Below are 22,085 nucleotides of genomic sequence, written 5' to 3'. Positions count from 1 at the left end.
GCAGCTGACCGGTCTTACCAGGCTGACGACTCGCACCCCGGGCTTGGTGCGAGTAGCAGGAACGGGCTGAACCAGGCTGACGACTCGCACCCCTGGCTTGGTGCGAGTGGCAGGAACAGGCTGGACCAGGCTGTCGACTCGCACCCCTGGCTTGGTGCGAGTGGCAGGAACAGACCGGGCCGGGCTGGCGACTCGCACCCCTGGCTTGGTGCGAGTGACAGGAACAGGCCGGGCCGGGCTGGCGACGCGCACCGTAGGTTTGGTGCGAGTGGCAGGAACAGGCCGGGCCGGGCTGACGACGCACACCGTAGGTTTGGTGCGTGGAGCAGGGACAGGCCGGGCTGGGCTGGCGACGCACCCCGTAGGCTTGGTGCGTGGAGCAGGGACAGGCCGGGCTGGGCTGGCGACGCACACCGTAGGTTTGGTGCGTGGAGCAGGGACAGGCCGGGCTGGGCTGGCGACGCACACCGTAGGTTTGGTGCGTGGAGCAGGAACAGGCCGGGCAGGGCTGGCGACGCACACCGTAGGTTGGGTGCGTGGAGCAGGAACAGGCCGGGCTGGGCTGGCGACGCACACCGTAGGTTTGGTGCGTGGAGCAGGAACAGGCCGGGCAGGGCTGGCGACGCACACCGTAGGTTGGGTGCGTGGAGCAGGAACAGGCCGGGCTGGGCTGGCGACGCACACCGTAGGTTTGGTGCGTGGAGCAGGAACAGGCCGGGCAGGGCTGGCGACGCACACCGTAGGTTTGGTGCGTGGAGCAGGGACAGGCCGGGCTGGGCTGACGACGCACCCCGTAGGCTTGGTGCGTGGAGCAGGAACAGGCCGGACTGGGCTATGGAGACGGATAGGAGACCTGGAGTGAAGAGCTGCCACAACCCGTCCTGGCTGAATGCCTACCTTCACACACTCTGTGTGAGGCATCAGCACAGGACGTACAGGGCTGTGTACCCGTACTGGCATAACAGCACGTGACACTGGCGCAGGATATCCGGGACCGAGGAGAGGCACTGGAGGCCGCGAGCGCTGAGCCGGCACACTCCGTCCTGGCTGCATGCCCACCTTCGCACAACACGTGCGGGGTGCTCGCACAGGACGTACCGGACTATGCCGGACCACTCGCGGCACAGTGCGCATCTCCGCATACCGCGGAACCTGCCCAGTCTCATGCTGCCATGCCTGAGTACGGGGAGTTGGCTCTGCTCTCCATCCAGGCTCCGCCAACCTGCCTTCTGGCCCCCAAAAGCCGGTGGCCTCCTCTCTTAATCTCCCGATTCGCCCTGTGGCAGCCTCCTGCTGCCCAGTCGCCCATGCCGTGTGCCCCCCCCTAAAAAATTCTTGGGGGTGCCTCTCGCCTTTCCGACCACGGCCCGGTTGACGCCGCTTCTCCACTCCTGCCTGGGTCTCCCCCTTCATCGCCTTCCGGTACCGGACGGCCTCCTCCTCGGTAATCTGCCCCCAACCGAGGAGGACATCCACCAGCGTCACCTCCTGCGTGTGTTCCTGGACACGCTGCTTGGTCTTTGTATGGTGGGTTTTTCTGTCATGATCGTCTAGTAGCGAAGTAGACCAAGGCGCAGCGTGTGAAAGAAACATGACTTTATTATATTAAAGTACTAACAAACCAAACAAAACACGACTCGTGAAGTCCAACGGTTAACACTGACCGTAAAGGAACAAAACCCCACAACACCCAAAGGAAAACATACAGATTAAATATGGCTCCCAATCAGAGACAACCAGCCGACAGCTGACACTCGTTGCCTCTGATTGGGAGTCATACAGGCAAACATAGAAACAGAACAACTAGAATACCCAACATAGAAAACGAACACATAGAATGCACACACCCTGGCTCAACATATAGAGTCCCCGAGCCAGGGTGTGACAGCGTAGCAGTGCGGACGTGTTTTTTTCTGTGTCCTAGTGTAAATAGCCCGTTTTTTGTCTATTTTGTATATATCTCTCAATTTTACTTTTCATTCTTTAACTAAATATACTTTCCTGCAACCCGCCTCACCCAACGTGGAAAGGATTCTATTATTTCTTTATATCTTTTATCAAGAACCTTAAGCTCAAACTAGTCTAGCTGCAACCGAATGGCTACATGCTATTAGCCACCGTTAGCGTCTTCACCATCGTCCGTGGCCTGCACTACCCACCAGCCAGCTCTAGCTCTAGCCTGGACAATTCGTCGGCCAGTCTGCACAGCGTGCTATCGACCCAGAGCATATCGGACTTTCTGCCGGAATCACTGGACCCTAGCGGTGGATCATCGCAACCAGCTAGCTGCAACCTGTTGTTGGCTAATTACCATTGCCCCTTAGCAAGCACCAGTTAGCCTTGAGCTAGCCTCGAGCCAGGCCCATCTCCCGGCTATCTACCTCTCTGTCAACCGGATGGGACCTCCTAGTGTTGACACTGAGCCCCGCCGATCCAACACGACTGGTTTGCCGACGAAATCGTCTGATGTGGTTTCAACAGGCTTCCCGTTACGATGCTGACCACGAAGATCCATCTGCTAGCCCCGGCCCGCTAGCACACGCAAACTACAACTGTGCTTCCTGCTCGCTGTGCTGAAGCACCAATTTGAACTGCTCTCGGACTCACATATTGCTGTTCACTGGACCTTATGATCACTCAGCTGCACAGCTGATGCCTGCTGGACTGTTCCTTTACACGGTACCCTGTCCTGTTAATTCTGTTTAGCCTCAGTCTCAGCCCAAAATGTATCGCCATTACCAGTTGTTGTCTTAGCTCTCTCTAATAACACCTGTGATTGCTTTATGCCTCCATGTCAATATGCCTTGCCTATTGCTGTTTGGGTTAGTTCTTATTATACAATTTCACTGTAGAACCCCAAGTCCCTCTCAAACTGCCTCAAATAGTTCCTTTGTTCCACCCCCCATACACGCCGAGACCGGCTCAATCGGTGCCTCCAGTGATGCTATCTCTTTCATTGTTACCCAACGCTTAGGTTTACCTCAACTGTACTCATATCCTTCCAAATCCTTTTCTGTACATAATGCCCTGAATCTTTTCTACAACGCCCGGAAATCTGCCCCCTTTATTCTCTGTACCCAACGCACTAGAAGACCAGTTCTTAAAGCCTTTAGTCGTATCCTTATTCTACTCCTCCTCTGTTCTTCTGGTGATGTAGAGGTTAACCCAGGCCCTTCAGCCCCCAGTATCACTCCTACTCACCAGGAGCTATCATTTGTTGACTTCTGTAACCGTAAAAGCCTTGGTTTTCTGCACGTAAATATCAGAAGCCTCCTTCCTAAGTTTGAGTTATTCACTGCGTTAGCACACTCCGCCAACCCTTGATGTTCTAGCAGTGTCTGAATCCTGGCTTAGGAAGGCCACCAATAATTCTGAAATGTCCATCCCCAACTATAACATTTTCTGTCTAGATAGAACTGCCAAAGGGGGTGGAGTTGCAATCTACTGTAGAGAGCCTGCAGAGCTCTATCATACTATCCAGGTCTGTGCCCAAACAGTTTGAGGTTCTACTTCTAAAAATCCACCTTTCCAGAAATAAGTCTCTCACTGTTGCCGCTTGCTACAGACCCCCCTCAGCCCCCAGCTGTGCCCTGGACACCATATGTGAATTGATTGCCCCCCATTTATCCTCAGAGTTCGTACTGCTTGGTGACCTAAATTGGGATATGCTTAACACCCCGGCCATCCTACAATCCAAACTAGATGCCCTCAATCTCACACAAATTATCAACAAACCTACCAGGTACAACCCTAAATCCGTAAACATGGGTACCCTCATAGATATCATCCTGACTAGCTTACCCTCTAAATACACCTCCGCTGTCTTCAACCAGGATCTCAGCGATCACTGCCTTATTGCCTGCGTCCGTAACGGGTCCGCGGTCAAACGACCACCCCTCATCACGGTCAAACGCTCCCTAAAACACTTCAGCGAGCAGGCCTTCCTAATTGACCTGGCCCAGGTATCCTGGATGGATATAGATCTCATTCCGTCAGTAGAGGATGCCTGGTTGTTCTTTAAAAGTAATTTCCTCTCAATCTTAAATAAACATGCCCCATTCAAAAAATACAGAACTAAGAACAGATATAGCCCCTGGTTCTCCTCAGACTTGACTGCCCTTGACCAGCACAAAAACATCCTGTGGCGTAATGCATTAGCATCAAATAGCCCCCGCGATATGCAACTTTTCAGGGAAGTTAGGAACCAATATACACAAGCAGTTAGGAAAGCAAAGGCTAACTTTTTCAAACAGAAATTTGCATCCTGTAGCACTAACTCCAAAAAGTTTTGGGACACTGTAAAGTCCATGGAGAATAAGAGCACTTCCTCCCAGCTGCCCACTGCACTGAGGCTAAGAAACACTATCACCACCGATAATCGAGAATTTCAACAAACATTTTGCTACGGCTGGCCATGCTTTCCACCTGGCTACCACTACCCCGGCCACCAGCTCTGCACTCTCCGCTGCAACTTGCCCATGCTCCCCCGCTTCTCCTTCACACAAATTCAGACAGCTGATGTTCTGAAAGAGCTGCAAAATCTGGACCCCTACAAATCATCTGGGCTAGACAATCTGGACCCTTTCTTTCTAAAACTAGCCGCCAAAATTGTCGCAACCCCTATTACTAGCCTGTTCAACCTCTCTTTCGTAACGTCTTTGATCCCCAGAGATTGGAAAGCTGCCGCGGTCATCCCCCTCTTCAAAGGGGGTGACACTCTAGATCCAAACTGTTACAGACCTATATCCATCCTGCCCTGCCTTTCGAAAGTTTTTGAAAGCCAAGTTAACAAACAGATCACCGACCATTTCGAATCCCACCGTACCTTCTCCGCTATGCAATCCGGTTTCCGAGCTGGTCATGGGTGCACTTCAGCCATGCTCAAGGTCCTAAATGATATTATAACCGCGATCGATAATAGACAGTACTGTGCAGCCGTCTTCATCGACCTGGCCAAGGCTTTCGACTCTGCATTCTTATTGGCAGACTAAATAGCCTTGGTTTCTCAAATGACTGCCTCGCCTGGTTCACCAATTACTTCTCAGATAGAGTTCAATGTGTCAAATCAGAGGGCCTGTTGTCTGGACCTATGACAGTCTCTATGGGGGTGCCACAGGGTTCAATTCTTGGGCCGACTCTTTTCTCCGTGTATATCAATGATGTCGCTCTTGCTGCTGGTGACTCTCAGATCCACCTCTACGCAGACGACACCATTTTGTATACATCTGGCCCTTCATTGGACACTGTGTTAACAAACCTCCAAACGAGCTTCAATGCCATACAACACTCCTTCAGTAGCCTCCAACTGCTCTTAAACACTAGTAAAACTAAATGCATGCTCTTCAATCGAACGCTGCTGGCACCCGCCCACCCGACTAGAATCACTACTCTCGACGGGTCTGACCTAGAGTATGTGGACAACTACAAATACCTAGGTGTCTGGTTAGACTGTAAACTCTCCTTTCAGACTCACATTAAGAATCTCCAATCCAAAGTTAAATCTAGAATCGGTTTCCTATTTTGCAAAAAAAACTCCTTCACTCATGCTGCCAAACATGCCCTCGTAAAACGGACTATCCTACCGATCCTTGACTTTGGCGATGTCATTTACAAAATAGCCTCCAACACTCTACTCAGCAAATTGGATGTAGTCTATCACAGTGCCATCCATTTTGTCTCCAAAGCCCCATATACTACCCACCACTGTGACCTGTACGCTCTTGTTGGCTGGTCCTCACTACATATTAGTCGCCAAACCCACTGGCTCCAGGCCATCTATAAATCACTGCTAGGCAAATCCCCGCCTTATCTTAGCTCATTGGTCACCATAGCAACACCCACCCATAGTATGCGCTCCAGCAGGTATATCTCACTGGTCATCCCCAAAGCCAACACCTCCTTTGGCCGCCATTCCTTCCAGTTCTCTGCTGCCAATGACTGGAACAAATTGCAAAAATCTCTGAAGCTGGAGACTCTTATCTCCCTCACTAACTTTAAGCATCAGTTGTCAGAGCACCTTACCGATCACTGCACCTGTACACAGCCCATCTGAAATTAGCCCACCCAACTACCTCATCCCCATATTGTTATTTATTTTGCTCATTTGCACCCCAGTATCTCTATTTGCACATCATCTCTTGCACATCTATCATTCCAGTGTTAATACTAATTGTAATTATTTTGCACTATGGCCTATTTATTGCCTTACCTCCATAACTTGCTACATTTACACACTGTATATATATTTTCTGTTGTATTTTTGACTTTATGTTTTGTTTTACCCCATATGTAACTCTGTGTTGTTGTTTTTATCGCACTGCTTTGCTTTATCTTGGCCAGGTCGCAGTTGTAAATGAGAACTTGTTCTCAACTGGCTTGCCTGGTTAAATAAAGGTAAAAAAAAAAAACATGTCTCTTAACGTGTTGCTCTGTTATTCTGTGCTCCAGGATCCTGTTGTGTATGGCAGCTTGTCTTGCCTGAGGAACTCCACCAGTGATTTGTCCAACACCTACACTACTGCTCTAATGGCCTACACCTTTACCCTGCCAGGGAACATGGAGACCCGGGCACAGCTTCTGCAGCACCTGGACACGATCGCATTACAAGAGGGTGAGACATATCCTGGTCCAAGATCTGTTTGTGCTATCATGACTTAATAGAGTTAGTCAATGGAGTAATCCCAATAGTACAAACCCCCCACCCGCCTGGCTCTCCAAATATGCTCAATCAAACACCCAAAGCATTTTATAGAACACAAATACAATTTGAACTCAGTTTTTGTCCAAAAATTCATTGTGGGGGTCAGAGAAGAACTGTGTATCCTGTATAGTGATGAATAAGCTAGCCCCTATTTTCTCTCTCTGTGTGTCTGTGTCTGTTGTGTGTGTGTGTGTGTGTGTGTGTGTGTGTGTGTGTGTGTGTGTGTGTGTGTGTGTGTGTGTGTGTGTGTGTGTGTGCGCGCGCACTCCTCATCCCTCAGGGGGTCTCCTGCACTGGACTCAGACCTCCTCAGAGACCTCAGCCTCCCTGGCAGTGGAGATCAGCTCCTACGTTCTGCTGGCTTCCCTCAATGCCTCCCCTCTGTCTACCACTGACCTGGGCTACGCCTCCCGCATCGTCAGGTGGCTGGTGAGGCAGCAGAACGCCTACGGAGGCTTCTCCTCCACACAGGTATACTTCCAAAACACCTCTGTTCCGAAATGGCACCCTGAACTGTGCACTAGTAATGAGGCATTATTACCTTGACTTTTACCAGACCACAGGCATGTATGTGCTTCTTGTCATGTCAAGCCTGATGAGTCTAACTTCCACTGAAATGGAGCCTAGAAATCATAATGGATGGAAATGGGAAATAGTCACTCTAGGAACTGACCAATGTAAAAATCTACCCTTTCTATAAAATGGGATAGCTTCATTCATTTTGAACAGATTTGTCTGTGTTCTATTGGTGTTTAGGACACAGTGGTGGCCCTCCAGGCCCTAGCTCTCTACTCCACCAGGGTGTTCAGTAGAGAGGGCACCAGCACAGTGACAGTACAGTCTCCCAGTGGGGGACAGCACCTTTTCGAAGTTAACCAAAACAACAAGCTTCTCTACCAGGAGAGGGCGATGCAGGACACAGAAGGGAAGTACAGTGTGGAAGTGAAGGGCAGTGCTTGTGCCTCAGTGCAGGTCAGTGAATACTCATCTATCCTCCCAATCCTATGTTGCCAAAATACGGTTTAATCTATCACTAAAGCTACAGTCTGGGAATGTTTTTTATGCAAAACAGCAGCCCTGTGCCACTTGATTTGGTATACAGCTGAGGCAGTGGAGGCTGCTGAGGGGAGGACGACACATAATAATGGGTGGAACACAGTAAATGGAATAGCATCAAACACATGGACACCATGTGTTTGATGTATTTGCTACCATTCCACTAATGCCGCTCCAGCCATTACCACGAGCCTGTCCTCCCCAATTAAGGTGCCACCAACCTCCTATGAGCTGAGGGATGGGGCTGGGGAAATGTAACTCCTCAAGAACCATTGTTATATTCTTCAAGACTCAATGGTTACAATTGAAGAATTGAAGTAACCATCATACAGATATCCAGAGCCCAGACTGTTGATTGAAGAAGCCTCTCCTGACTTTTTCTATTTTTCTTTCCCAGGTGGCGCTCCACTACAACATCCCTACTCCTACTGACAGCACAACGCTCAGCATAATAATAAGCCATTTAGCAGACGCTTTTATCCAAAGCGACTTACAGTCATGCGTGCATACATTTTTGTGTATGGGTGGTCCCGGGGATCGAACCCACTACCTTGGCGTTACAAGCGTCGTGCTCTACCAGCTGAGCTACAGAGGACCACATCAAGGTGAAGCCAGAAGTCGACTGCAACAGCAACTCTTTGAGACCCAGAGTCACGCTAAAACTTCAATCTCAGTAAGAATGAATGGCCATTTGCATTCACAAAAGCATTCTTTGAATAGATTTATCAATAACACTCCAAAGTGTTATTATGGAGCATGTCTTCCAGAATGGACTTGGCCCAAATTACTTGGTTTCCTATTGGAAAGGTTGGTGGCACCTTAATTGGCGAGAACGGGCTCGTGGTAATGGCTGGAGCGGAATAGGTGGAATTGTATCAAATACATCAAACACATGGTTTCCAGCTGTTTGATGCAATTCCATTCCAGCCATTATTATGAGCCGTCCTCCCCTCAGCAGCCTCTACTGGTTTCTACCTAGGCTTGGATCAGTAACAGTTTGAAAACATATCAGGCAACCTGGTCTTTTTATGGCTAAAATAATCAAACTAGTTTGTTTATTGTTTATCAAAATCAAACTTTGATAGATGTATTTTTCCCTCTGCTTTTTAGTAACATTTAGTTAACTTGTGTTCATTTAGTGAGACTTACCTGTATTTTTGGTTTTATTCAGGTGACCAGGCAGAGACAGAATATGTCTTCCCTTGCAAGTAGGGGTTACAAGCTGGTGAACTATCTGGAATTATTGGTAATTTTATATAGCTGGCCTGACCCATATACTATATGTGATATACATGATTTAGTTAACTGGGTCAATATTCCTTTATTCATTTTACCTAAATGCTTGTTATTAGAGAATTCTTTACATGGCCCTATTCATTGTATTTGCCGCTCTGCAGATGTAAGAAGAAAATGACATTAACAGAGGTCACACATGCAACCCTTGAGGCATCTTTCAAGATCTCAAGTAAAGGATGTAACTTACTGGAATTAAAGTTTTTCATTAAAACTCTATTCTTGAGCATTTTTTCCAGATCGTTTTTGCGTGTAGGTTTTGATGTCACACTATGGCAAGAAATGAGTTCCAAGGTGTAGGCTCAGGAGACAAGGGGAATATTGAAAGGCTTTATGTAAGACAGTAAGTCTCTTCCTGGGGAACTAGTACCCATGGATGTAAATGGCCTATCCAACAGGGGGTACTTGGGAAGACTTATGAGCAATATGTAATTGGGAGTCCAGTAAACATAAAAGATCTACAAATTGTTTTTGTTAAGTTCCAGAGAGCTGCAATGTGCTGTTAATCGGTGTTGCCAACTGTACGAAGGTGTGTAAATGTTCTTTCTCAATTTTGCTCAAAGCTTTTGGTTCTCAGCTTTGTTCTTCCTCCATCTGTAATCATCATGGGCCCCTGTAGTAATAATCAAGGTGTGGTTCTCTTATATCTCATCAGGGAATGGGATCCAGGAAATCCACTCACTCTAAATCCCATCAACAAATATCTTACAAGGGGATGCGTCCTGTCCTGATCATACCCATAATGAGTCCTGGCTATAATCGCCATTATGAATATCTCCTAATAATTTATTGAGCTAATGGTGTGGACAAGGCATGGAAAGATGTAGTCAAAAACATCTCACAAATCCATTTAGAGAAAGAGTAACAGAACAATCGAGATAACACAAACAGATACTATAGAGCCCTGTTGTTGACAACACAGCTCACTAAATATATTAACAAATATATCAAAACATATAATGAGAATTATGAACATATGAGTATGCTGTGAAAAACAGTACTTTTGAAGAGTAGCAAGACTCCTCATGACTTAACAATGGGAAATAAAACGTCCTTGTTATGGGTTAACAAGTGAACATGCTGATCTGATATCAAGAAAGAGTATTCAATCACACTCCACTTTAGTTGTCAATACAATACATCCTGTTTTGTGCTCAGAGAAGATGCAACACAAGCCCACTTGATTGGACAGTAGCTCTTTAAACCCCCTCCCCCCTCCCAACTCCTCTTGTTTTTCCTTCTGCTCTCTTCATTTGTGCCCTGCCCAGCCTACAACAGTGATTCTCACATTTCTGGGCTCTTATATTGCCATATACTGTACGTATTGCATTGCTAAAGCTAGAACCATGTGAACATTGAAGACAGCCCTGAAATACAGTCAACAGCGACAACGGTAAGATAAGACAAGATCAGGTGTGGCTTAAAGATGGCGGACTGAACACAGCGGTGCAGATCACGTCAAGATAAACACGTAATATTCAATATCTGTATGTTTGACTAAATATTAGCACTTAACTCCACATACTCGTGGGTAATAACCTTCAATATGGATAACACAAAACAAATTATAAGGCTAGAGAAACGTATCGAGCAATATTTAACATTTAAGTCATTTAGCAGACGCTCTTATCCAGAGCGACTTACACATTTGTGCATTCAACTTAGGATAGCCAGTGGGACAACCACCACTGGGGGAGGGGCGGTGTAGAAGGATTACTGTTAGACTATTCCAGGTATTCCTTAAAGAGGTAGGGTTTCAAGTGTCTCCGGAAGGTGGTCAGGGACTCCGCTGCCCTGGCGTCGTGGGGGAGCTTGTTCCACCATTGGTGTGCCAGAGCAGCGAATAGCTTTGAATGGGCTGAGCGGGAACTGTGCTTCCGTAGAGGTAGGGGGGCTAGCAGGCCAGAGGTGGATGAACGTAGTGCCCTCGTTTGGGTGTAGGGTCTGATCAGAGCCTGAAGGTAAGGAGGTGCCGTTCCCCTCACAGCTCTGTAGGCAAGCACCATGGTTTTGTAGTAGATGCGAGCTTCAACTTGAATCCAGTGGAGTGTGCGGAGGAGCGGGGTGACATGAGAGAACTTGGGAAGGTTGAACACCAGACGGGCTGCAGCGTTCTGAATAAGTTGTAGGGGTTTAATGGCACAGGCAGGGAGCCCAGCCAACAGCGAGTTGCAGTAATCCAGATGGGAGATGACAAGTGCCTGGATTAGGACCTGTGCCGCTTTCTGTGTAAGGTAGGGTCGTACTCTGCGAATGTTGTAGAGCATGAACCTGCAGGATCGGGTCACCGCTTTGATGTTAGCGGAGAACGACAGGGTGTTGTCCAGGGTCACGCCAAGGTTCTTTGCACTCTGGGAGGACACAATGGAGTTGTCAACCGTGATGGCGAGATCATGGAGCGGGCAGTCCTTCCCCGGGAGGAAGAGCAGCTCCGTCTTGCCGAGGTTCAGCTTGAGGTGGTGATCCGACATCCACACTGATATGTCTGCCAGACATGCAGAGATGCGATTCGCCACCTGGTTATCGGAAGGGGGAAAGGAGAAAATTAACTGTGTGTTGTCTGCGTAGCAATGATAGGAGAGACCATGTGAGGATATGACAGAGCCAAGTGACTTGGTGTATAGAGAGAATAGGAGAGGGCCTAGAACTGAGCCCTGGGGGACACCAAAACAATCAACACCCAAACATGACGGAGAGTAAACATGGAGAACCAATCCCCCAAGGATTTGGACACAGAAAATTGATCCTTTTCACCATCCGGAATGGTAAGGGTGGAAACCGATCTGTTACAGTCGATAAATGATAAACTGGGCATAGTTGATTTACACTACCAGTCAAAAGTTTGGACACACCTACTCATTCAAGGGTTTTACTTTATTTTTTAAATATTTATTACATTGTAGAATAATAGTGAAGACATCAAAACTATGAAATAACACATATGGAATCATGTAGTAAATAAAAAAGTGTTAAACAAATCAAAATATATTTTATATTTGAGATTCTTCAAATAGCCACCCTTTGCCTTGATGACAGCTTTGCACACTCTTGGCATTCTCTCAACCAGCTTCACCTGGAATGCTTTTCCAACAGTCTTGAAGGAGTTCCCACATATACTGAGCACTTGTTGGCTGCTTTTCCTTCACTCTGCCGTCCGACTCATCCCAAACCATCTCAATTGGGTTGAGGTCGGGGGATTGTGGAGGCCAGTTAATCTGATGCAGCACTCCATCACTCTCCTTCTTGGTAAAATAGCCCTTACACAGCCTGGAGGTGTGTTGGGTCATTGTCCTGTTGAAAAACAAATGATAATCCCACTAAGCCCAAACCAGGTGTGATGGCGTATCGCTGCAGAATGCTGTGGTAGCCATGCTGGTTAAGTGTGCCTTGAATTCTAAATAAATCACAGACAGTGTCACCAGCAAAGCATCCCCACACCAAAACACCACCTCCTACATGCTTTACGGTGGGAAATACACATGCGGAGATCATCCGTTCACCCACACCGCGTCTCACAAAGACAAGGCGGTTGGGACCAGAAATCTCACATTTGGACTCCAGACCAACGTCTCTTCTTATTATTGGTGTCTTTTAGTAATGGGTTATTTTCAGCAATTCGACCATGAAGGCTTGATTCACACAGTCTCCTCTGAACAGATGATGTTGAGATGTCTGTTACTTGAACTCTGTGAAGCATTTATTTGGGCTGCAATTCATGAGGCTGGTAACTCTAATGAACTTATCCTCTGCAGCAGAGGTAACACTGGGTCTTCCATTCCTGTGGCGGTCCTCATGAGAGCCAGTTTCATCATAGAGCTTGATGGTTTTTGCAACTGCACTTGAAGAAACGTTCAAAGTTCTTGAAATGTTCCGTGTTGACTGGCCTTCATGTCTTAAAGTAATGATGGACTGTCGTTTCTCTTTGCCATAATATGGACTTGGTCTTTTACCAAATAGGGCTATCTTCTGAATACCCCCCCTACCATGTCACAACACAACTGATTGGCTCAAACACATTAAGTAGGAAAGAAATTCCACAAATTAACTTTTAAGAAGGCACACCTGTTAATTGAAATGCATTCCAGCTGACCTCATGAAGATGGTTGAGAGAATTTCAAGAGTGTGCAAAGCTGTCATCAAGGCAAAGGGTGGCTATTTGAAGAATCTCAAATATAAAATGTAATTTGATTTTTTTTTAAACTTTTTTGGTTACTACATGATGTCTTCACTATTATTCTACAATGTAGAAAATAGTAAATATAAAGAAACAGGAAATGTAGTCATTGACAAGGTTAGAAATCATGATTTTTAATTGAAATAATAATTGTGTCTTCAAACTTTGCTTTCGTCAAAGAATCCTCCATTTGCAGCAATTACAGCCTTGCAGACCTTTGGCATTTGTCAATTTGTTAAGGTAAACTGAAGAGATTTCACCCCATGCTTCCTGAAGCACCTCCCACAAGTTGAATTGGCTTGATGGGCACTTCTTACGTACCATACGGTCAAGCTGCTCCCATAACAGCTCAATAGGGTTGAGATCCGGTGACTGTGCTGGCCACTCCATTATAGACAGAATACCAGCTGACTGCTTCTTCCCTAAATAGTTATTGCATAGTTTGGAGCTGTGCTTTGGGTCATTGTCCTGTTGTAGGAGGAAATTGGCTCCAATCAAGCGCCGCCCACAGTGTATGGCATGGCGTTGCAAAATGGAGTGATAGCCTTCCTTCTTCAAGATCCCTTTTACCCTGTACAAATCTCCCACTTTACCACCACCAAAGCACCCCCAGACCATCACATTGCCTCCACCATGCTTGACAGATGGCATCAAGCACTCCTCCAGCATCTTTTAATTTGGTCTGTGTCTCACAAATGTTCTTCTTTGTGATCTAAACACCTCAAACTTCGATTTGTCTGTCCATAACACTTTTTTCCAATCTTCCTCTGTCCAGTGTCTGTGTTCTTTTGCCCATCTTAATCTTTTATTTTTATTGGCCAGTCTGAGATATGACTTTTTCTTTGCAACTCTGCCTAGGTCAGCATCCCAGGGTCGCCTCTTCACTGTTGAAGTTGAGACTGGTGTTTTGCGGGAACCATTTAATGAAGCTGCCAGTTGAGGACCTGTGAGGCGTCTGTTTCTCAAACTAGACACTCTAATGTACAGTGGGGAGAACAAGTATTTGATACACTGCCGATTTTGCAGATTTTCCTACTTACAAAGCATTTAGAGGTCTATAATTTTTATCATAGGTACACTTCAACTGTGAGTGACGGAATCTAAAACAGAAATCCAGAAAATCACATTGTATGATTTTTAAGTAATTAATTTGCATTTTATTGCATGACATAAGTATTTGATACATCAGAAAAGCAGAACTTAATATTTGGTACAGAAACCTTTGTTTGCAATTACAGAGATCATACGTTTCCTGTAGGTCTTGACCAGGTTTGCACACACTGCAGCAGGGATTTTGGCCCACTCCTCCATACAGACCTTCTCCAGATCCTTCAGGTTTCGGGGCTGTCGCTGGGCAATATGGACTTTCAGCTCCCTCCAAAGATGTTCTATTGGGTTCAGGTCTGGAGACTGGCTAGGCCACTCCAGGACCTTGAGATGCTTCTTACGGAGCCACTCCTTAGTTGCCCTGGCTGTGTGTTTCGGGTCGTTGTCATGCTGGAAGACCCAAACACGACCCATCTTCAATGCTCTTACTGAGGGAAGGAGGTTGTTGGCCAAGATCTCGCGATACATGGCCCCATCCATCCTCCCCTCAATACGGTGCAGTCGTCCTGTCCCCTTTGCAGAAAAGCATCCCCAAAGAATGATGTTTCCACCTCCATGCTTCACGGTTGGGATGGTGTTCTTGGGGTTGTACTCATCCTTCTTCTTCCTCCAAACACGGCGAGTGGAGTTTAGACCAAATAGCTCTATTTTTGTCTCATCAGACCACATGACCTTCTCCCATTCCTCCATTGGATCATCCAGATGGTCATTGACAAACTTCAGACGGGCCTGGACATGCGCTGGCTTGAGCAGGGGGACCTTGCGTGCGCTGCAGGATTTTTATCCATGACGGCGTAGTGTGTTACTAATGGTTTTCTTTGAGACTGTGGTCCCAGCTCTATTCAGGTCATTGACCAGGTCCTGCCGTGTAGTTCTGGGCTGATCCCTCACCTTCCTCATGATCATTGATGCCCCACGAGGTGAGATCTTGCATGGAGCCCCAGACCGAGGGTGATTGATCGTCATCTTGAACTTCTTCCATTTTCTAATAATTGCGCTAACAGTTGTTGCCTTCTCACCAAGCTGCTTGCCTATTGTCCTGTAGCCCATCCCAGCCTTGTGCACGTCTACAATTTTATCCCTGATGTCCTTACACAGCTCTCTGGTCTTGGCCGTTGTGGAGAGGTTGGAGTCTGTTTGATTGAGTGTGTGGACAGGTGTCTTTTATACAGGTAACGAGTTCAAAAGGTGCAGTTAATACAGGTAATGAGTGGAGAACAGGAGGGCTTCTTAAAGAAAAACTAACAGGTCTGTGAGAGCCGGAATTCTTACTGGTTGGTAGGTGATCAAATACTTATGTCATGCAATAAAATGCAAATTAATTACTTTAAAATCATACAATGTGATTTTCTGGATTTTTGTTTTAGATTCCGTCTCTCACAGTTGAAGTGTACCTATGATAAAAAATACAGATCTCTACATGCTTTGTAAGTATGAAAACCTGCAAAATCGGCAGTGTATCAAATACTTGTTCTCCCCACTGTATGTGTCCTCTTGCTCAGTTGTGCACCAGGGCCTCCCACTCCTCTTTCTACTCTGGTTAGAGCCAGTTTGCGCTGTTCTGTGAAGGGAGTAGTACACAGCGTTGTACGAGATCTTCAGTTTCTTGGCAATTTCTCGCATGGAATAGCCTTCATTTCTCAGAACAAGAATAGACTGATGAGTTTCAGAAGAAAGTTCTTTGTTTCTGGCCATTTTGAGCCTGAAATCGAACCCACAATTGCTGATGCTCCAGTTACTCAACTAGTCTCAAGAAGGCCAGTTTTATTGCTTCTTTAATCAGCACAACAGTTTTCAGCTGTGCTAACATAATTGCAAAAGGGTTTCCTAATGATTAATTAGCCTTTTAAAATGATAAACTTGGATTAGCAAACACAACGTGCCATTGGAACACAGGACTGATGGTTGCTGATAATGGGCCTCTGTACGCCTATGTAGATATTCCATTAAAAATCAGCCGTTTCCAGCTACAATAGCCATTTACAACATTAACAATGTCTACACTGTATTTCTGATCAATTTGATGTTATTTTAATGGACAATTTTTTTTATTTTCTTTCGAAAACAAGGACATTTCTAAGTGACCCCAAACTTTTGAACGGTAGTGTACATGTACGTCTACGTCAGTGGCGGTCAGTGCCTGTCACGGTTTCGGCTGAGGCTGCCTCTCTCCCTTGTTCGGGCAGGCTTCGGCGTTCGTCGTCTCCGGAATTCTAGCTGCCACCGTTGTATGTTTCATGTTCGTTTGCTTTTGTCTGTTTGTTTTCACACCTGTTTCTCATTTGGCGTAATTAGTGTCCTATAAGTTTCTCGTTGTGTTTGTCTAGTGTTGTGTGTTATTGGATTTTGTCAGTCATGTGTAGGGTTTCTACATGTTCGCTCGGTTGAGCTTCCCTCCACTGTTTTGGAGAGTTTACGCACTTGTCTGGTGCGCTCTTGGTTTCGTTTTGCCTTTGTGCGTATTTGTTGCGCCTTTGGATATTGTATTAGTATTTTCCGTGTTGGATTTATACTAAAGTCTTGTGGACTATACTCCGGTGTCCTGCGTCTGATTCCACCACATCACCCACCTACACTTGCGTGACAGAATAACACACCTTACATGGAATCAGCAGGAGCCGACGCAGCCCCGACGAGGCTGGAGGCCCAGGTTCGGGAACAACAGGACCAGATACTTCAGATGGGGACCGCCCTGCAGGAGGTGATCACCACCCTCCGAGGCTGGGGAACGCCTCCACCACCTCCCTCCCTGCCAGCACCATCGGCCAGTCCGCCCATTCCAGCGCCAGAACCCCGAGGAATCCGACTCTCTCTCCCGAGGGCCTACGACGGAACCGCGGCTGGGTGTCAGGGATTCCTCCTCCAGGTGGAGCTGTACCTGGCCACCGTACACCCGGCACCCTCGGGGCATGAGAGCGTGTCCGCCCTGATCTCCTGCCTGTCCGGGAAGGCGTTGGAATGGGCCAACGCGGAGTGGAGGAAGATCGACGCCGAGACTATCACCTACAACGAGTTCTCCCGCCGCTTCAAGGCGGTGTTTGACCATCCCCCGGAGGGGAAAGCGGCGGGGGAGCGTCTGGTCTTCCTCCGGCAGGGGAGGAGGAGTGCCCAAGAATTCGCTCTTGAATTCCGTACTCTAGCGGCAGATGCAGGGTGGAATGAGCGGGCCCTCGTCGATCTATACAGATGTAGCCTACGAGAGGACGTCCGTCGGGAGCTGGCTTGTAGGGACACCAGCCTCTCTTTCGACCAGCTGGTCGACATGTCCATCAGGCTGGATAACCTACTGGCTACCCGCGGACGTCCTGAGGGGGGTCCGTCCATTTCACCCTCCAGCGCCTCCGAGCCGTGTCCTATGGAGCTCGGGGGCGCTGGCGCTAGAGAGAGGAGGAGTCGGTTGGCTAGGGGGTCCATCCACTGCACCAACTGTGGTCGGGGAGGACACACCGCGGCTAGGTGCTGGGGATGGCCTCCTAGGGGGGATGACGACAGGTCCCGCACTGGGGATTCCCTCCAGGTGAGTAGGCGCCCCACTCACCCAGAGCTCACTGTTGCCCATTTTTGTATGCCTGTGCGTTTTCCACAGGTAGCACCTCATTCCCAGCATAAGGCGCTGGTAGATTCAGGCGCGGCTGGGAATTTTATTGATAAAAAGTTTTGTTTAGCGTTAGGGATTCCCCTTATTCCTGTTGATGTTCCTTTCCCCGTTCATGCCCTAGATAGCCGTCCGTTGGGTACGGGCTTAATCAGGGAGGTCACGGCGCCACTTAGGATGTGTGCGCAGGGGGATCATCAGGAGATGATTCAGCTGTTCCTGATTGACTCTCCTGCGTATCCGGTGGTGCTGGGCATGCCCTGGTTAAGTACCCATAACCCATCTATTTCGTGGCAGGAGAGGGCTCTGATGGAGTGGTCTGCTCAGTGTGTGGGTAGATGTTTGGGCGTTTCCGTAGGGGCTACCTCGGTGGAGAGTCCAAACCAGGTGCCCGCATTGCACGTTCCCCCTGAGTATGGGGATTTGGCTATTGCGTTTAGTAAGGCGAGGGCGACGCGGTTGCCGCCCCATAGGCAGGGAGATTGTGCAATAGATCTCCAGGCAGGAGCTGCGCTCCCACGGAGCCATGTGTATCCTCTGTCTCAGGAGGAGAAGAAAGCTATGGAGATTTACATAGACGAATCTCTGAGACAGGGATACATACGGCCTTCCACTTCCCCTGTGTCCTCGAGTTTCTTTTTTGTGAAGAAAAAGGATGGTGGTTTGCGCCCGTGCATCGATTACCGTGGTCTCAATCAGATTACGGTGAAGTACAGTTATCCACTCCCGCTGATTGCGACCATGACTGAGTCGTTGCATGGGGCGCGTTTCTTCACTAAATTAGATCTCAGGAGCGCGTACAACTTGGTGCGCATCAGGGAGGGCGATGAATGGAAGACAGCCTTTAGTACCACCTCGGGCCATTACGAGTATCTGGTCATGCCATACGGGTTGATGAACGCTCCGTCAGTTTTCCAATCATTCGTGGATGAGATCTTCAGGGACATGCAGGGGCAGGGGGTGGTTGTGTACATTGATGACATTCTCGTGTACTCGCCTACCCGTGTCGAGCATGTGGCCCTGGTGCGTAGAGTGTTGCGGAGGCTGGTGGAGCACGACCTGTATGTGAAGGCAGAGAAGTGTCTGTTTTTCCAGGAGTCGGTCTCCTTTTTGGGGTATCAGTTGTCTGCGTCAGGGGTGAAGATGGAGGTAGACCGGGTGTCGGCCGTGCGTAATTGGCAAACACCAACCACTGTGAAGGAGGTGCAGCAGTTTTTGGGGTTTGCGAATTACTACCGGAGGTTTATCCGGGGTTTTGGACAGGTGGCAGCTCCCATCACGTCTCTTTTGAAGGGGGGTCCGGTGCGTCTGCAGTGGTCGGCCGAGGCGGACAGGGCGTTTGGGAGGCTGAAGGACCTGTTTACCTCGGCCCCGGTGCTGGCGCATCCGGATCCCTCTTTGCCGTTCCAGGTAGAGGTGGACGCGTTTAGGAGCCGTGCTTTCACAACGGTCTGGCGCGCCACCTAAACTGCTTTTTATTCTAAGAAGCTCAGTCCGGCGGAGCGGAACTATGACGTAGGGGACAGGGAGCTGTTAGCCGTGGTACAGGCTCTAAAGGTGTGGAGGCACTGGCTTGAGGGGGCTCAACACCCTTTCCTCATTTTGACGGACCACCGTAACCTGGAGTACATCCGGGCGGCGAGGAGGCTGAACCCTCGCCAGGCAAGATGGAGTATGTTCTTGACCAGGTTTACTTTTAAGATCACGTACATCCCTGGGTCACAGAATGGTAAGGCAGATGCGCTGTCTCGGCGGTATGACACGGAGGAGAGGTCCGTGGAGCCCACTCCCATACTGCCGGAGTCGTGTCTGGTGGCACCGGTAGTGTGGGAGGTCGACGCTGAACTCGAGCGGGCGTTACGCACCGACCCTAGTCCACCACAGTGCCCGGAGGGTCGGAAGTACGTTCCGCTCGAGGTTCGGGATCGATTGATCTATTGGGCTCACACGTCACCCTCCTCTGGACATCCGGGTATCGGCCGGACAGTGCACTGTCTTAGTGCCATGTACTGGTGGCCCACGTTGGCAAGGGATGTGAGGGTTTATGTTTCCTCCTGCTCGGTGTGCGCCCAGTGTAAGGCGCCTAGACATCTGCCTAGGGGTAAGTTGCTACCCCTGCCCGTTCCACAACGACCATGGTCCCACCTCTCTGTGGATTTTATAACAGACCTTCCCCTCTCCCAAGGGAATACTACCATCCTGGTCGTTGTGGACCGGTTCTCTAAGGCCTGTCGTTTGCTCCCCATGCCGGGTCTTCCTACTGCCCTACAAACTGCCGAAGCACTATTCACCCATGTGTTCCGGCACTACGGGGTACCCGAGGACATTGTGGCTGATCGAGGTCCCCAATTCACCTCCAGAGTCTGGAGAGCGTTTATGGAGCGGTTGGGGGTCTCGGTGAGCCTCACCTCGGGCTACCACCCGGAGAGTAATGGGCAGGTGGAACGCGTAAACCAGGATGTGGGTAGGTTTCTCAGAACATACTGCCAGGACCGGCCGGAGGAGTGGTCAAGGTACGTTCCCTGGGCCGAGATGGCCCAGAATTCCCTACGCCATTCCTCCACTAACCTAACTCCATTTCAATGTGTGTTGGGTTACCAGCCGGTTCTGGCACCCTGGCAGCAGAGCCAGATCGAGGCTCCTGCGGTGGATGAGTGGGCGCGGCGCTCGGAGGAGACTTGGAACGCTGCACACGTCCACCTGCAGCGGGCCCTCCGACGTCAGAAGGCGAGCGCTGATCTCCACCGCAGTGAGGGACCGGTGTACGCACCTGGTGATCGAGTCTGGCTCTCTACCAGAAACCTGCCCCTCCGCCTGCCCTGTCGGAAACTGGGTCGGCGGTTTGTAGGGCCATTTAAAGTCCTGAGAAGGTTGAACGAGGTATGTTATAGATTACAGCTACCTGTGGAGTATAAGTGTATTAACCCCTCGTTCCATGTGTCCCTTCTCAGGCCGGTGGTAGCGGGCCCACTCCAAGAAAATGAGATAGGGGTGACTCCTCCGCCCCCACTGGACATCGAGGGGGCACCGGCGTACTCCGTGAGGTCCATCTTGGATTCGAGACGTCGGATGGGGGGTCTCCAGTATCTAGTGGAGTGGGAGGGGTACGGTCCGGAGGAGCGGTGCTGGGTGCCGAGGAGAGACATCTTGGACCCGTCGCTCCTGACGGAATTCCATCGGGGGCATCCGACGCGCCCTGCTCCACGTCCTCCGGGTCGTCCCCGAGGCCGGAGTCGGCGCACGTCTGGAGCCGCGCGTCAAGGGGGGGGTACTGTCACGGTTTCGGCTGAGGCTGCCTCTCTCCCTTGTTCGGGCAGGCTTCGGCGTTCGTCGTCTCCGGAATTCTAGCTGCCACCGTTGTATGTTTCATGTTCGTTTGCTTTTGTCTGTTTGTTTTCACACCTGTTTCTCATTTGACGTAATTAGTGTCCTATAAGTTTCTCGTTGTGTTTGTCTAGTGTTGTGTGTTATTGGATTTTGTCAGTCATGTGTAGGGTTTCTACATGTTCGCTCGGTTGAGCTTCCCTCCACTGTTTTGGAGAGTTTACGCACTTGTCTGGTGCGCTCTTGGTTTCGTTTTGCCTTTGTGCGTATTTGTTGCGCCTTTGGATATTGTATTAGTATTTTCCGTGTTGGATTTATACTAAAGTCTTGTGGACTATACTCCGGTGTCCTGCGTCTGATTCCACCACATCACCCACCTACACTTGCGTGACAGTGCCGCTTAAGATATATATTTTTTTTTTTCATGAACATGGCCTTATTTCTATTACAGCATATTGGATGACTGTCATTCATATTCCATTCACCCAGTTCAATTGAACATCGATAGGTTTAGGCTACTACATGATACTCTAATTTTCCCTATACCAATCATGAGGTTACTACAACCTAGCCTATGGATGAAAGATTACAACATAGGTGCACACAGGTTGAGAGAAAATGTTGAGGTGACAGACAGTGACACATGGACAGACAGCGACACATTCAATACCGCTCCGTTTGCTTCCGTTTAAGAAAGGTTTTTCAACAGAATCGGCTGAATGAATAGACCCCTGGTCTTGCGTAAACACAGTTCACATTCATAACAGCCACGTTGTGTTCCTTCTCGCATCTATGCGCTCTCCTCCTCTCACCTTTTCCCTTCATTTGTGGACTTC

The 22,085-nt window shown here is 48.8% G+C and overlaps 1 pseudogene across 1 annotated transcript in view; it reads left to right on the top strand.

Moving 5' to 3' along the window:
• LOC311105765 (alpha-2-macroglobulin-like) overlaps positions 1-9,268 on the top strand; it is a 40,192-nt pseudogene extending 30,924 nt beyond the window's left edge. Inside the window, exons 18-22 of the transcript XR_014615846.1 lie at positions 6,448-6,610; positions 6,981-7,171; positions 7,457-7,672; positions 8,154-9,002; positions 9,154-9,268. The product of XR_014615846.1 is annotated as an alpha-2-macroglobulin-like (transcript). The remainder of the gene's footprint in view (positions 1-6,447; positions 6,611-6,980; positions 7,172-7,456; positions 7,673-8,153; positions 9,003-9,153) is intronic.
• The last annotated feature ends 12,817 nt before the right edge of the window (positions 9,269-22,085 follow it).

This window comes from Coregonus lavaretus (genome assembly GCF_964263955.1).
Source record: "Coregonus lavaretus genome assembly, chromosome: 30".
Classification (NCBI taxonomy): domain Eukaryota; kingdom Metazoa; phylum Chordata; class Actinopteri; order Salmoniformes; family Salmonidae; genus Coregonus; species Coregonus lavaretus.
The sequence above is the reverse complement of the archived record's forward strand: the minus strand, read 5'-3'. Positions and strand labels throughout refer to the sequence as shown.